Raw genomic sequence first — 15,182 nt, 5'->3', positions numbered from 1 at the left:
TTAAATTCCATTTTAAAATTTTACTTTTTAAAAGCATACTTCGGTATATATATATACCTGATTTCATTTTAGTATTAATAGTTATTATAATTTTGATATTAGTTACTGCAATATTCCAGTAACTCACATTAAAGGATGTAGAGTGTTATGTACGTGATTTAAAAAAAATATTTAATTATTTTAAATAAAATAAAACGCAACTTTAAAATGAAACTAGTTAAATATTTCACATTATAATACAAAAAATACAATAATACAAAAAATACACATTATAATACAAAAAAAATAAAAATATTATCTCGGACCGGAACCACAACATTTTTTGGTTTTAACCGAATCCGGAACCGAACCGATATATATTTTTTAATTGAACCAGAACAAAAGAGTCTTGTTCGTCGAAGCTTTCTTCAAAAAACAAAAAAATGTTTGCAAAATTCCAATCCTAGTCTCACCTCTGTCTCATTAATTTCTCTGTCTCAGTAATTTCGTTAAAATAGAAATTTGTCTTTTTTAGAATTAAGCAATAAAAGCAATCGATCTCTATCGATCACCTATCGATGCATCTTTATAAACGAGTGCCAAATGAATAAAAATGAATTTTTTTTAATATTTGGATGGTTTTCTGTTTGATCGAGATTATAATTCCTCTCTGCTTCTTCCGCCGACAAAAATCGTTGTTCACGCAATTTATTCTTGACGTTCGGGCATAAAAAGAAGTCTTTAGGTGCCAAATCAGAAGTGTGTATAATTCAGACGGATGACCCACGGTTGTCGACCCATACAGTCTACTGCTTTTCACGTTCCGGCTCATATCCAAAAATCAAAAATTCATGACCTGTTGCAATCTTATATACATTTTTTAAAGCACCGTCATTGTACATCGTGCCAAGGCTCAAAATATAAATAGTGACCCTCTTATACTTTCAAAATTGGAAAATAAAATGCTGCTGGTAGAGTATTTTCTCAAAGTGAAAATACTGTTAGACAAAAAGTGTGTCTCTCACAAAATGAACATACCGGACTTATCGCTACACTTGGTGCAGCCGTTGCAACTACTGCAACGTTAAAGTGTGCATTAATTCCAGAAACATTTGCACTAAAGCAACATTACAATTATTAGTTAACTGCATAGTGTACATACTGAAAAGCACATTCCATTCACATAAGTCCACCTTTCTTTTTGTTGGTTCTCCAACTCCCACAACAATTGCAGGCGGCGCCAACCTTTCCACTTTAATTTTGTTGCGGCAGACTGTCTTCGATGCGCGTAACCCATTTCAAGCAAAAATTTCTGTTTCAATCTCGTTTATGGCTGCAACAGCTGCTACATTTATGTAGCACCAATAATGGAACCTACAGCAACGGCTATAGCAACGGCAACGCCATAACTTGGCAATATGGCAACAATTAAAATTTTGCTCAGCGTTTAATGTGCCATTGTAAATTTTAATATGTTGAGTTGCTAACAAAGATTTAGTATACAACCAAATTATTCATATACTCGTACAATGTGCACAATAAATTTCATTAGCTATAAAGTTAAGTAATGGCATTGAAATGATTCAATTAAGACTAAAACATTTAAAAACTCAACCACGACACCGTGGCGTTCTAACGCCCGCCGTTACCTAACCATAACTCCACGGAGCAGGGTGTGCGAAGAAGCGATTAACCATAAAACTTATTATTAATTTTCTTATTTCTCTACACTTTAATTAATCCAAATATTTTTTTGGATCAGTTCACTTTTTAACAGTTTGGAATTAGTTCAAATTGACCTTGAAGAGTACATCTCCGACTATATCTGAAATGGTTCTAAAATTTTTGAATTTTACACGGTAAATGAATGACCCAATAGGTTTAAGTGTAGTATATCTTGAATCACTGTCATAAAATATTATATCATCTATCATACAAGCATTAATGAATAGAAGATATCTAATATGCTTCAAATCATTCTAAAAACCTTTTCATTCCAGTACAAATTTTTTCCTCCAAAATCTGTTTAACTACGCCATTGCAAGTCTTACCGTTTTCGTTGTTGTTCATTACTTTTTGTCTAATACAACTCCTTGATACTAAATCATTTGTTTGGTAAAAAAATATTTCCGAAAGTTTTCAATAGGTTTAAACAATTAAAAACTAATCTGAAATTTATTTCAGACATTATTATGTTAATTATTCATAAGCTATACATATGTATGGTATTTATATATATAAATTATATATAGAAATATTTGTATACGTGGAAGTAAAAAAAAAAGAAGTTATTATCTTGTACTTTGGTTAGTTCCGTCCATAACTATTTAAGATCCATACGAAGCTTAACAAGTAATCGGTACGCCATATAGTGAGTTGAACTTAGAACCAAAGAGAAAACATATTAATTTCTATGAGAGATTAGTGTAGTTCTAGCTCCATTTTCTTTATACCGGACAGACGTGATCTATTCTTTATTAAGATGAGTAACCTGAAACTTAAACTCAATATATATAATTACTTAAAAATAATCTCGTACACTCTAAACGAGTGGTCGTGACATTTAAAATACATAAATTTAATACTAGAATCACACGACAGCTCTTTTTGTAATTTTAGCTCGTATTTCAAATTATTCCTGATTTTGGTAGCAAAACAAGTTCTAATTAAGAAGATTTGTGTGTGAATTTTAACAGTTTTAACAGTTAACTTGGACAATTCACAGTAGTACAGTATTGTGCGACACAAACTTGTACTATTGTGAATAGTTTTGAAGAATGAATGAAATTTTCGTATGTGTGAAGCAAATACTTTGTGAAAGCAGCTAAAAAGTGTGAACATATGATAAATCTGATAATGACATATTACAATGACTAGTCGAATGAATAGATACTTTTTTTTTTTTTGATTTCAGATGTTAGTTTAAAAGTCTTAACATTTTAGCTGTTAAAAACCAAAACTCTTGTATCAATCCAGTAAGAGTTAATGTAATTTAAACTAAATCACCCTGTATACAAAAAAGCTTTTATTATGTTAGAAATATCTGTACATTAAGAAGAAAAGAGTTCAAGTAATTTAGTTCAGCCTCTTAGCAAGTTTATTATTATTAAAATTTTTCCATTTTGCTGGGTTTCTACAAGTATAATACATATTTTAATGAGTTCTGATCACTTGTATTATGTCAAACCCATATCTGATTACTGCATATTGTAGATGATATGCCTCAGTCAAAATGAAATCATTCTCATTACAGGCGACAAAATAATTTGACAATCCTGAATTGTTCAATTTATTTTGTAAAAATTTGATAAGTTTATCCATAGTGTTCATGCCAACAATGCCTTCATGAAGATATTCCTTTATTGTTAATAGTACTTCTGGATGCAGAGTAGATTCTTCGAGTTGCAAATCTAAAATAGCCATTTTAATCTGCAAAGTATGAATTAGTATTTACGTATTTAGTGTGCTACTATTAATACCACAATCAGCCTTGATATGAAGGGTTAAGGAAGCAAATATCAAATAGGTTCTTTGGACTTGATGTGTGTGCTTAAAGATGAACTTAAACAAAAAAAAATATCGAATTTAAAATCATTTTAAAATTAAAAAGTTTTCTAAATTCAAAGTTCTTTTAATTACTCCGCGTTTGTATTAGAACTATCAACATTATCTAATTATATCGAAACTTGTGAATCGTCTAACAAACTCCTTCTCAACATTATACAATAATATCTAATATATCGTTTATATTTCTTGTACATCTAATATATGCATGCCGCAATACTTACTAAATCAGTTTTTCTTTAATTTTTTCTTTTATTTTCACTATTAATTAATAAATTTATTTAATGAAAAATTTTTTTTACTTTTTGTTCTTCGCTGTGACGTTTGACAGCACACCAAGTAACTGTAATTGTCAAAAAAATGGTTACTCTCATATATCGATGAAATATTTTCTAATAACCTATACTATGTTTACACTTAAAATGGTGAAACCTCTTCACTACGATTTATATGCTTATTTGGATAATTACTATTTACAAAAAATAATTGTTATTGCAGCACATATGTTAAGTTAATTGCGATAGTGTAAACGTATGATTATTAATGGAATAAAAAGAATGTTTTGGACGCACAATAGCCCAATGGTGGAAATTCGCCAACATATATTATATTTGACTACAACCTTTTCTGCAGATAAACGTTTTGTTGGGACTTGGTTAATTCGTTAATATATAATATATATTGTCGCATATATTCGTTGTTTGTTTTTATTTATATAAGGAAGAAATCATCTATGTCAGTTAAGTTAATTTAAACCCAATTTCCCTATATACAAAACAATTTTTATTACCTTAGAAATATATGTACATAAAGAAGAAAAATGTTCAAGTAATTGAATTGTATTTTTGGCGCATGATAAGCGCAGTATTGAGTTTTATATATCATACTTTCATGTATAAAAAAAAATATATGTACATATAAATAAAATTGATATGGTATTGATATGGAAGGCTACTTGTACTAAAACTCGCGAAACACAAAAAGATTTTGGCAATCTTACTATTGTTATTAGCCGTACTCCATCAGGATTATAGGCTTGTTACATGGAATCTCCACCTTTTTATATATCTGGTAATATAATGCAATTCGTTTAAAGATTTGCAGGTTCCAATTGTGGTCGTTCTCTCCGGGTGTTACATGGTGTTCCTCTGATCCTGTTGGCTTGGGGTTCCATTTAAATTTTGCGTGGCATATTTCGTCGCACGGCTTTCGAAGATTGCGGTTAAGCCAATTATTTTTCCGAGGCTTAACTTGTTTGTTGATATCTTTTTAGTTTGTTCGAATGTTACTATCTTAAAAAAAATGTATATATACAGCCACCAGCTAGTCCTCCACCCAGCCCCACTAGCCAGTCCCCCACCCAGCCCCACCAGCACCCCTAGCAACAGCCAGCCGGCCAGACAACACGAACGTAGCAACAACATTTTCCGATTTTTTCCTTACACCAAAATAAATCAATTCATAAATCACTTTTTCTTACATATTTCTTGGCCCAGAACTCTCCTATCCTAACTACTATCGAATAGTCTTGAATGAGGTCCGCTAATAAAGTAAGATGGAAATTTCTTTTATATAAATGTGGCACTTATAATGGTATTATGGTATTCTAGTTTCTTTGCTAGTATCTTCCTCTAGCAGCAATGGATTATTTATCTAAAGATGAGAGAGAATTTTGAAGTGTGTGAAGTCAATGTGTAGAACTATTTATTACAAGCATACACGCTGTTTATATATAACTTTTAAAGGTTATCGAACACAAATTCAGACGTATCATACATAAATATATATATTTGCATATAAATCATATTAATCAAACACATGTATATTAAAGATTTATATTTTATTGGAAGTTTATATTTTAGCACGAATCATTCGCACGAATCTCAGCATTTCACAACAAAATTAATCAATACATTTTAATTACTTGAAATATGTTCTTCGCATATCTAATTTTTGCGTACTGAAGCTGATGTGCACCAAGCAAGATAGAATCATCCTCATTATATGTTAAGTAATATCTGGTTATCCCCAAATTCTTTAATTCCCTCAAAATAAAGGCGATAATTTTATCCATGTTGCTTAGTGTTGCAATACCTTGACGAAGCAATTTTATTATTAAAAAAAGTGGCTCGTCAGGCAAAGTGGATTCTTCAATATCTAAATCAAGAACAGGCATTTTTGTAAATCTGTAGAATTAAATTTAGTATTCACTTATTTAACGCATTATTATTTCTACTAACATTACCTTTACTATCAATATTTTATTTAACAGAAACTTAATACTGTCCGTAGATTGGATATGTTTGAAGATGTATTAAAACAAATACAGCCTAAAATAAAAGCTTTAAAGCAAATGTTTGCAAATTTAAATTTAATTATAGATTGATTGACATGCTCAGCTTCAAACATTTTTTCATAATATATAATAATCAATATATTACATATATATTTGTTATACATTTGAAACATGCATCCTTAATACTTACTGCTAGAAGGAGTATTGATTCTTTGTATTCTGATTTTTTTTCTGATTAAAAAATTTAAAGCAGTTCGCATTCACCCACCACCTTTAAATTTTTCGTTCGCTTTTATGACGTATGGTAAGGTTGACAGTGCTGCCAACTTTCATAATCATAATCCTGGTTATCAAAATAACAAGAAAAATTTTTGAGTATCGAAAACTGCTAGCGTCAGCATAAGGCTACGGTCACATTGGTTGCAAATTTGCCTTACCTGTTCGTACGAATAAATCAAATGTACGTACGTAAATATCCTATGGATAAATTAATGCACTATCGAAAGTTAAAATACTTAATAATTTTAAATGAAATACCATTCACAATATAATGGAATGTTGCCCTTTTAATTTTGGCGGATTTAAAAAACTATTGCTGACATTTCTCTAATTTGCCGAAAAAATCTGGCAAACTCTTCATTATGCCTTGTTGAATAAAAATCCTGCACTCATATTTTTCTTCTGTTGTTTGAAATTAATAAATAATTTAAAGGGTTTTCAAAAAACAAAGAAAGTACTTACAGTCCAAACAAATTATATACGGACTATAAACTAATTAAAAATCGATTATTTCCTAAGACCACTGATGATAAGTACTTGGCAATACTCGAAATTGCAATAAAATTAAAATAAATTTTTGTGTTTGTCCTTTCTTTCCTTGCTATTCGAAAACCTTCTAAATTTGAAATATAGCTTCTTTGTCACTATAAAGAAAGCGTAACTATATCAGCAACACTAATACATTGGAACTTCACTATGCATTTTGTTTTCAAAATAGAACTCTCAATTCGCAAGCAATATAACCGCAACATACAATGTTCGCACGAGAAAAAATATGTACGAACACGCAAGACAAAATTCGCATGCAGTGGAACCACAGCCTGAGATGCGCACAAACATAGAAACAAGCGGGAAATTATTATTTTGCATCTATAATTCCATACCTCGAAGATAGATATCGGGATCAAGAATGAGAACATACGTATGTGATTTAATTTAACTTTCTTAAACCAATTTTTGACTACTTAGAGTGAAGATTGATAAGTCTACAGATACCACTTTCTGCTGCTAATACTAAATGTATATAGAAAGTTAATAATCAGTATAGTGTGTCTAAGTTTTGCTTTAATTATTGTTGATAAACCAAATATTTACCTCGACCTTGCACGAGATTAATCCCTGAACAGTTGACACAGTTCGGCGGATTACCGTTCTTTAAAACGGGTTAGTTGGAACTGAGATTTCAATCATTTGGCATGCTGGAAGAAAGTTGAACCATATATTGCAGATATGGTGCTAGACGCTCACTACTAACACATTAACGACTATCTTCAACAATTCGGCATCTGCGCATGCCTCCATATTGTGCTTTAGTCGCTGTACTCGAATGCGCACTTCATTATGGCTGAGTGATTTTAAGGTGAAAAAATAAATTCTGTTTGTCTGATAATTTTTTTTCTTATAACAAAAAATCTCTGATTTGATTGAATTTATCATTCAACAAAAAGATATAGCTTTGAATGAACTTATGGGAAATTGACAAAGAACTTTTTATTTGATAGCAGTTTTCAAAAAGTTAACATGTTTTTTAAATGCCAAATTTGCATTCCGACTGTTTTAAATTGAATAAACATATATATAATTTTCAAATACAGTAGATTTAAACACAATATCGAAAAGAAGTTACCTTAAACGTAATCAATTTTTATAAGGTATATTATTGTGTTACTTGTGACTTGGAGCCTCACGATTGCAGGTGATATTAAATTCGTTCGTTAGTTATCTGTAAGTTACTTTCTTTAGAAATTCGTTAATGTTAATGATCTCAGCTTTTAAAACCAATTCTCTATCATTGTATTAGAAATTGTAGAACTTATTTCTTGATTTAACTCTTAACTCTTGGAAGTATATCACCGTGGAACTATTCAGATCAGTGTTCATACAAGTTTAGCCAAGTACTGTTGGAAGTACTGGTGTGATCTTTAAGAAAATTGCTATCTGCATTGATCAGTGGTTAAGTCCTTATGGTTTGGTAAGTTAAACATCACGATTCTTCGAGATATATGACACAGTCCCTTATAGTAGAAATTTTTATTATAACATATATAAGCTCAAGTCTTGAAAGAAACTAAAATGAATTTTTTTTAATATTATCTCTTGTGCCTGGTCGTTGCAGCTTTAAGTAACCAATAAAAATTTGAACTATATTTTTTTAATTTACTAATACTTAATATCAATTGAAAATTGAAAATTAAAAACTGAAAATCACAATTAATACGTGAATAATATTTGAAATCCTTATTGTTTTAGTTCATCATACAGAGCAGCGTACCTTAAGGATTTATTTGGTGGAAACTTTTATTATCGTGAACTAAAACTTAAGTAATTATAAAAATATATATAAAAAACAGTAGCTTTAATATATTTTTTTAGACAAAATGACCATTCTTGATTTAGAAATTGAAGAATCCGACTTTAATGAAACAGAGCTTTCATTGATAATGGAAGACCTTCGGGAGGCCATCAGAACTCATAACTCTATAGATGACATAATGATCTGTATTCAAAACTGTTGGAATGATAAGGGAATAACGGACTATAATATTGCTTATAACCAAGAATTTATTCACCTATTTCGTGAATTTTATAGTCATTATGCAAGAATTAGATATATGCAGTACAAAATTCAAATAACCAAACCCAAGGGCAAATAGCTCTTGAAAACAATCTTATATAATTATAATTTTAAAAATATGATTAAAATTTCTTAACAATATTTGATATTTTTGATTAATATTTGATTATAAGACATAAATATGTTAAGCATATATCATATATTCCTATATATTAAAAAATATATATATTAAATCAATATACCATATATGGAGAAGTGTAATGTTGATATGGGAGGTTATTTGCACTAAAACTGGCGAAACACAAAAAGATATTATCAAATTGGTTGGTTACGGACTTCAATTATGAAATTTATTTGATGAAATGGCTATGACTTCGCGTTTTATAAAAAGAGTGTTCAAGGCAAGACTAGCATTCGGAAAAAATCATGAAAAATGGGAAGCGACAGTAAACGATAACGTTAATCTGACTCTATTTATTACATCAATTAGGTGCGATGCAAAGAGTTTTAAAAGTTTATTATATTGTTAAAACTAGTATAATTATGGGGACCCAATATCACAAATTATGCAGAAGCCATGCTTAAATACCTGTGAAACATCTATTGTTCATTAAATATGTGATATATTCTTAAAAGGTTTATCCACCCAAATATCAGTGAAGTTATATTCCATATTTACAAATACTGCTTAGAAATGTGTTGTAAAAAAGTAAATATACATGTAAATATATATATTATTCACAAAATATGACTACATATTATAAAAGAAGTTCTAATAACAAATTAAACTGTAGACTGATAAACTCCTACTCCCATTATTTTTAGTCCTCTGTTTATGCAAAATCTATAAACTATTCTAAGGCAAATAACCGTTATTGGGAAAAATGGACTCACTTAACATGAAATCAAGATAGAATAACATGATAACATGGAATCAATTAAATCAAAGACAATGACTCAAAGATAATATCGAATCAATTTCATCTAAACATTCTAAATTTAAAATTAATAATGTTATACTAACTTACTTTAACATTTACTTTATTAAATTAAGTAAGTGATTGATCTTGAAATGTGGATCAATAATTTTTATGTTAGGACAGTTTGGAGACATATAAGAGAACTGAAAAAATAAAAATCACAGATAAGATAATAAGACAATGAAAACCTACTACTTTCAAGGAGTTTGAGCAATAAACTACTATATCTGAGCTGGTTATAATACAATGGCGTAATTGAAAACTATCTCAAAGAAATTCAGTTTTGCAGGATTTGAATAAGAAGGTTTGTTAACATTCAAACAATTAATTGATCGAAATCTCCCAACCTTAAATATACACACTTGTTCACGAAACCACAAAATGGATAACCCTGTACAATACATATATACTCTTAACAATTTCAAATGCTTTACTGTTTTAAGTATTACTTAGTTCAAGATTTTATTTAAAACTGCTTCCATTCAGAAGTATTCCTAGCGTCATAATTAACTTTTGATTTGATTTACAATAAATTAATTTGAATTTAAATTTAATGATTTCAATTCAATGAAGAAGTACAAGAAGTACAGAATGATCTGGATGGCATGTTATGTGAAACCCAGCACACCATATCTGATCCAGACAACTTTTAACATATTTAACGATTTCATCGACTGTTTTCAGCGCCTTTATGCCATCGCGTAGAAATTCCAGAATGTGATTTATTTCTATTTGGTTCAAATTGCACTCTTCGATTTCTAGGTCAAGGACCGTCATTTTATTTAACTAAATAAACACTTTAGCTTAAAAGTCCTTCAAACTAAACGCAATAAAATTAAAATAAACTTAGATTCCATTATCAATAAAACAAACATTTGTTAAGAGAACTTACCGAAAATAACCAACGGAGTCCACAACAATTTTTTTGAGAAGTTCTTAACTTCAAAACTATAGAAACACCAGTCTTAACACGATGGGGATTCACTTTCCATAAACCATTAGAATGAATGATGGAAGCAATTTGGTGAGACAACAGAATTCGCAAATTTTTAAAGAAATTTTCAATCAAAAACTTAGATAAAGAATAAAATTGATCACTAAAAAAATCTTATGGTTCAAACAATACTTTAGTTCTAACAATAATGTATAGTTTTGAGTTCTGAAGTAATACTAGTGAAAAAATGGTATTTCTCCGATATAAAGTTAATTCAAATTTAATACATTATTTTATATTCAAATTATTTAAATTTTTTTATATAAAGTGCAATGAACATTCATATCAAAATATGGTTCCATATTCTGTGGGAAGTTTTTTTTTATTTTTCCACAGAAAACAAATTAAAAAGCCTTTTCAGTATATCCTGGAAACTTGTGGAGAATAAAAAAATTCTTGATATCGGAATTTTAAGAATAAATATCATTTAAATTTGAGCTGTCCAAGACACGGCCCACAGCCCTCGGGTCTCGCGCAACTCGCGACTAATCTAATCATAGGTATTTAAGCATGGCTTCTGCATAATTTGTGATATTGGGTCCCCATAATTATACTAGTTTTAACAATATAATAAACTTTTAAAACTCTTTGCATCGCACCTAATTGATGTAATAAATAGAGTCAGATTAACGTTATCGTTTACTGTCGCTTCCCATTTTTCATGATTTTTTCCGAATGCTAGTCTTGCCTTGAACACTCTTTTTATAAAACGCGAAGTCATAGCCATTTCATCAAATAAATTTCATAATTGAAGTCCGTAACCAACCAATTTGATAATATCTTTTTGTGTTTCGCCAGTTTTAGTGCAAATAACCTCCCATATCAACATCACACTTCTCCATATATGGTATATTGATTTAATATATATATTTTTTAATATATAGGAATATATGATATATGCTTAACATATTTATGTCTTATAATCAAATATTAATCAAAAATATCAAATATTGTTAAGAAATTTTAATCATATTTTTAAAATTATAATTATATAAGATTGTTTTCAAGAGCTATTTGCCCTTGGGTTTGGTTATTTGAATTTTGTACTGCATATATCTAATTCTTGCATAATGACTATAAAATTCACGAAATAGGTGAATAAATTCTTGGTTATAAGCAATATTATAGTCCGTTATTCCCTTATCATTCCAACAGTTTTGAATACAGATCATTATGTCATCTATAGAGTTATGAGTTCTGATGGCCTCCCGAAGGTCTTCCATTATCAATGAAAGCTCTGTTTCATTAAAGTCGGATTCTTCAATTTCTAAATCAAGAATGGTCATTTTGTCTAAAAAAATATATTAAAGCTACTGTTTTTTATATATATTTTTATAATTACTTAAGTTTTAGTTCACGATAATAAAAGTTTCCACCAAATAAATCCTTAAGGTACGCTGCTCTGTATGATGAACTAAAACAATAAGGATTTCAAATATTATTCACGTATTAATTGTGATTTTCAGTTTTTAATTTTCAATTTTCAATTGATATTAAGTATTAGTAAATTAAAAAAATATAGTTCAAATTTTTATTGGTTACTTAAAGCTGCAACGACCAGGCACAAGAGATAATATTAAAAAAAATTCATTTTAGTTTCTTTCAAGACTTGAGCTTATATATGTTATAATAAAAATTTCTACTATAAGGGACTGTGTCATATATCTCGAAGAATCGTGATGTTTAACTTACCAAACCATAAGGACTTAACCACTGATCAATGCAGATAGCAATTTTCTTAAAGGTCACAGCAGTACTTCCAACAGTACTTGGCTAAACTTGTATGAACACTGATCTGAATAGTTCCACGGTGATATACTTCCAAGAGTTAAGAGTTAAATCAAGAAATAAGTTCTACAATTTCTAATACAATGATAGAGAATTGGTTTTAAAAGCTGAGATCATTAACATTAACGAATTTCTAAAGAAAGTAACTTACAGATAACTAACGAACGAATTTAATATCACCTGCAATCGTGAGGCTCCAAGTCACAAGTAACACAATAATATACCTTATAAAAATTGATTACGTTTAAGGTAACTTCTTACGATATTGTGTTTAAATCTACTGTATTTGAAAATTATATTTATGTTTATTCAATTTAAAACAGTCAGAATGCAAATTTGGCATTTAAAAAACATGTTAACTTTTTGAAAACTGCTATCAAATAAAAAGTTCTTTGTCAATTTCCCATAAGTTCATTCAAAGCTATATCTGTATGATGAATGATAAAATCGGTAAAAAGTAGGTTTTAAGCAAGTAAATATAGACTATTCAGGTGTCATACGTAAATAATTCATTAAACGATTATTTTTAAATAGTATAATGGTTGTATACCACCTAATAGATTCCAAATAATTTTATGTGATTATTAATTAAAGAATTATTATACTATTATTAATAAACCAACAAATCACATCAATCAAACAAATTTTTTTTGTCACAGTCTTATTATATTATAATTGTTATTATCTTAAAATTATTTATGTTTCTCTGTTTAGTAATCAAAAATTTAGTACACCTCATTTGCCTTTGTTGTAGAGAAAGTCCACAGATCATTTTTATAGATTTTAATTTCTCATACTTTTTCAATTTTTAATTATCCTTGCAGATAATTTGGTAGAAAAAATATATCAGCAAACGTGTAGAACGACCTGGCCCATGAAATTTCCTTCACTTCTTAGTCCAGGAATTACATTAGGAAATATGTTGGACGAGTTGGTTGATTTAAGATTTTTTTTATACAACATAAACATGTTCGTGAATGTTTCTTCAACCGTAAAATATTTTCAGATACTCTCAAATATTTATAATATATACGACAAGTCCGTCAAATTGTCGTAATGGTAAATGTCATTTTTTACACCTGGAAAGGTGTTGATTTCGTTACGCAGAGTCATCGTCACAAAAGATATTACGTGTTCCTCGAATGTACTTCTTCTTAAAATTAGATCCAGTACTGTTATTATCTGAAAGTGAATATTGGAAGTAGTTAGAATTTAATTGAGTTCGAGTAAATAACCTTATCTGAGAACTTAAAAATAGCCACACATAAGATGAAATACTATTTGCAAAAGGTTCTTATCTGGAAACCTACTACTTTTAAAGAATTACTTTATTTTTAAAGTGTAAGAATTAAACCCTTTCGAAGGATATCAGATATGAACAAGTACTGTCAGAGTACATATATGTTATTATGTTATTATTCTCAAAAACGCAAATGCTTACCGACAGTCATTCATTTTTTTTACAACTTTATAACTTGTGTCATAATTTTCGGATAATGTATGTGGATAATGTGTGTTAATAGGTGTTGACTTAAATACGTTAGAAAAAACTGAAGCCATATATTGTTTATATTTTAAAAATAAAGTGTTAAGATAAATTTATTTGCCTGAATTGGATTTCCTTTCTTACAAATAAAAATTAATCAGAAATTTATTTATAAATTTTAATATGCCAGGAATGTAACTTTATGCAAGAAGAAACTTTGCAACAGTATAAATTACAAAAATATTAATTATATTTAAAAAGAAATTTATATGACCAACGTATTAAAACAATTAAATATCCTAAAAACTATTTTGAAATTAATAAAGTACGGTACCTCCTTCGTATCAATCTTTAAGTGCGATAATTGCTACTGCTCTTCACACTTTCACTTTAGATTTACTTCAAATTGCACAAACAAACAGACAATATAAACATCCTTGCAATCATTTTCACATATCCTGCTTTCGCGGGTTTGGGTCAATTAAATTGTCTCTACACACTCGAATTCTGCTCCGCTTTTAATTAAAACCTTCCGCGAAAAAACCACCGATGAACGCTTCGCTTCATCCTTTAAGCGTGTCTTACTTTTAATTGTGTATGTTTGAGATGGAAATGTTCAAATAAGGACATTTGCACATATCTAACTGAATGATATATGGTACAATATGTACATCCCTACCTAAATACTGATGCAACATAGGTGACATTTGCACTGCAACTTTACTGTTTCAACTGTTGTCGTTCGATACTATTGATGAAGCCATTGGCAGTCGGAAGCCGCTGCTTACGTCCAGAGGACTGGATTGAATATTCAGTTCTGAAGAAAATCTGAAGTCTGAAGAAAAAATTAACTAAGATTCACGATAATCTCGTAAAATAGCTGACATATTCACACTTTTATATAGTATAGTTAGTCTTCTCCTTGTTCGTACACAGTAGAATGAGTAATTGTGGAAGGGAATTATATATTTAAAATTGACTGTGAAATTGTTAAGAGTGTGAAGCATTTTCACAAATATAAATTCTTGTAAAAACAAATTATAATTCACTTAACCGTCACATAAATAAAGTAAAACATACATATTAAACAGTATCTTCGTAAAGCAGTGACGACGATGTCGATAATCCCATAAACAGAGCACATACCTGCCAGTTTAGCGGGAAGAATCAATGTAACGATTCTAGTGCAATCTGTTTCAAAGCCAAATACGTAGTGTTAGTTGTTGGAATCAAATATCAGC

General features: G+C 29.3%; 3 long non-coding RNA genes across 5 annotated transcripts; 1 reads left to right on the top strand and 2 right to left on the bottom strand.

The window, feature by feature from the left end:
* Positions 1 to 3,070: 3,070 nt before the first annotated feature.
* Positions 3,071 to 3,822, bottom strand: LOC119662674. Its single transcript, XR_005250863.1, has 3 exons — positions 3,768 to 3,822; positions 3,459 to 3,540; positions 3,071 to 3,408 (listed from the first exon to the last, which is right to left on the bottom strand). It is a non-coding gene; the product is annotated as an uncharacterized LOC119662674 (long non-coding RNA).
* Positions 3,823 to 7,738: 3,916 nt separating this feature from the next.
* Positions 7,739 to 8,806, top strand: LOC119662300. 2 transcript variants are annotated; one of them, XR_005250751.1, is made up of 4 exons: positions 7,739 to 7,843; positions 7,920 to 8,090; positions 8,369 to 8,440; positions 8,492 to 8,806. It is a non-coding gene; the product is annotated as an uncharacterized LOC119662300 (long non-coding RNA). The 2 variants fall into 2 exon arrangements; XR_005250750.1 differs by having other exon boundaries at positions 7,739 to 8,090.
* Positions 8,807 to 11,643: 2,837 nt separating this feature from the next.
* LOC119662128 lies at positions 11,644 to 12,730 on the bottom strand. 2 transcript variants are annotated; one of them, XR_005250699.1, is made up of 4 exons: positions 12,607 to 12,730; positions 12,360 to 12,530; positions 12,010 to 12,081; positions 11,644 to 11,958 (listed from the first exon to the last, which is right to left on the bottom strand). It is a non-coding gene; the product is annotated as an uncharacterized LOC119662128 (long non-coding RNA). The 2 variants fall into 2 exon arrangements; XR_005250698.1 differs by having other exon boundaries at positions 12,360 to 12,730.
* Between the last annotated feature and the right edge of the window lie 2,452 nt (positions 12,731 to 15,182).

The sequence above is a fragment of the Teleopsis dalmanni genome, chromosome X (genome assembly GCF_002237135.1).
Source record: "Teleopsis dalmanni isolate 2A chromosome X, ASM223713v2, whole genome shotgun sequence".
Taxonomy (NCBI): Eukaryota; Metazoa; Arthropoda; class Insecta; order Diptera; family Diopsidae; genus Teleopsis; species Teleopsis dalmanni.
This window is presented reverse-complemented; position numbering and strand designations above follow the sequence as displayed.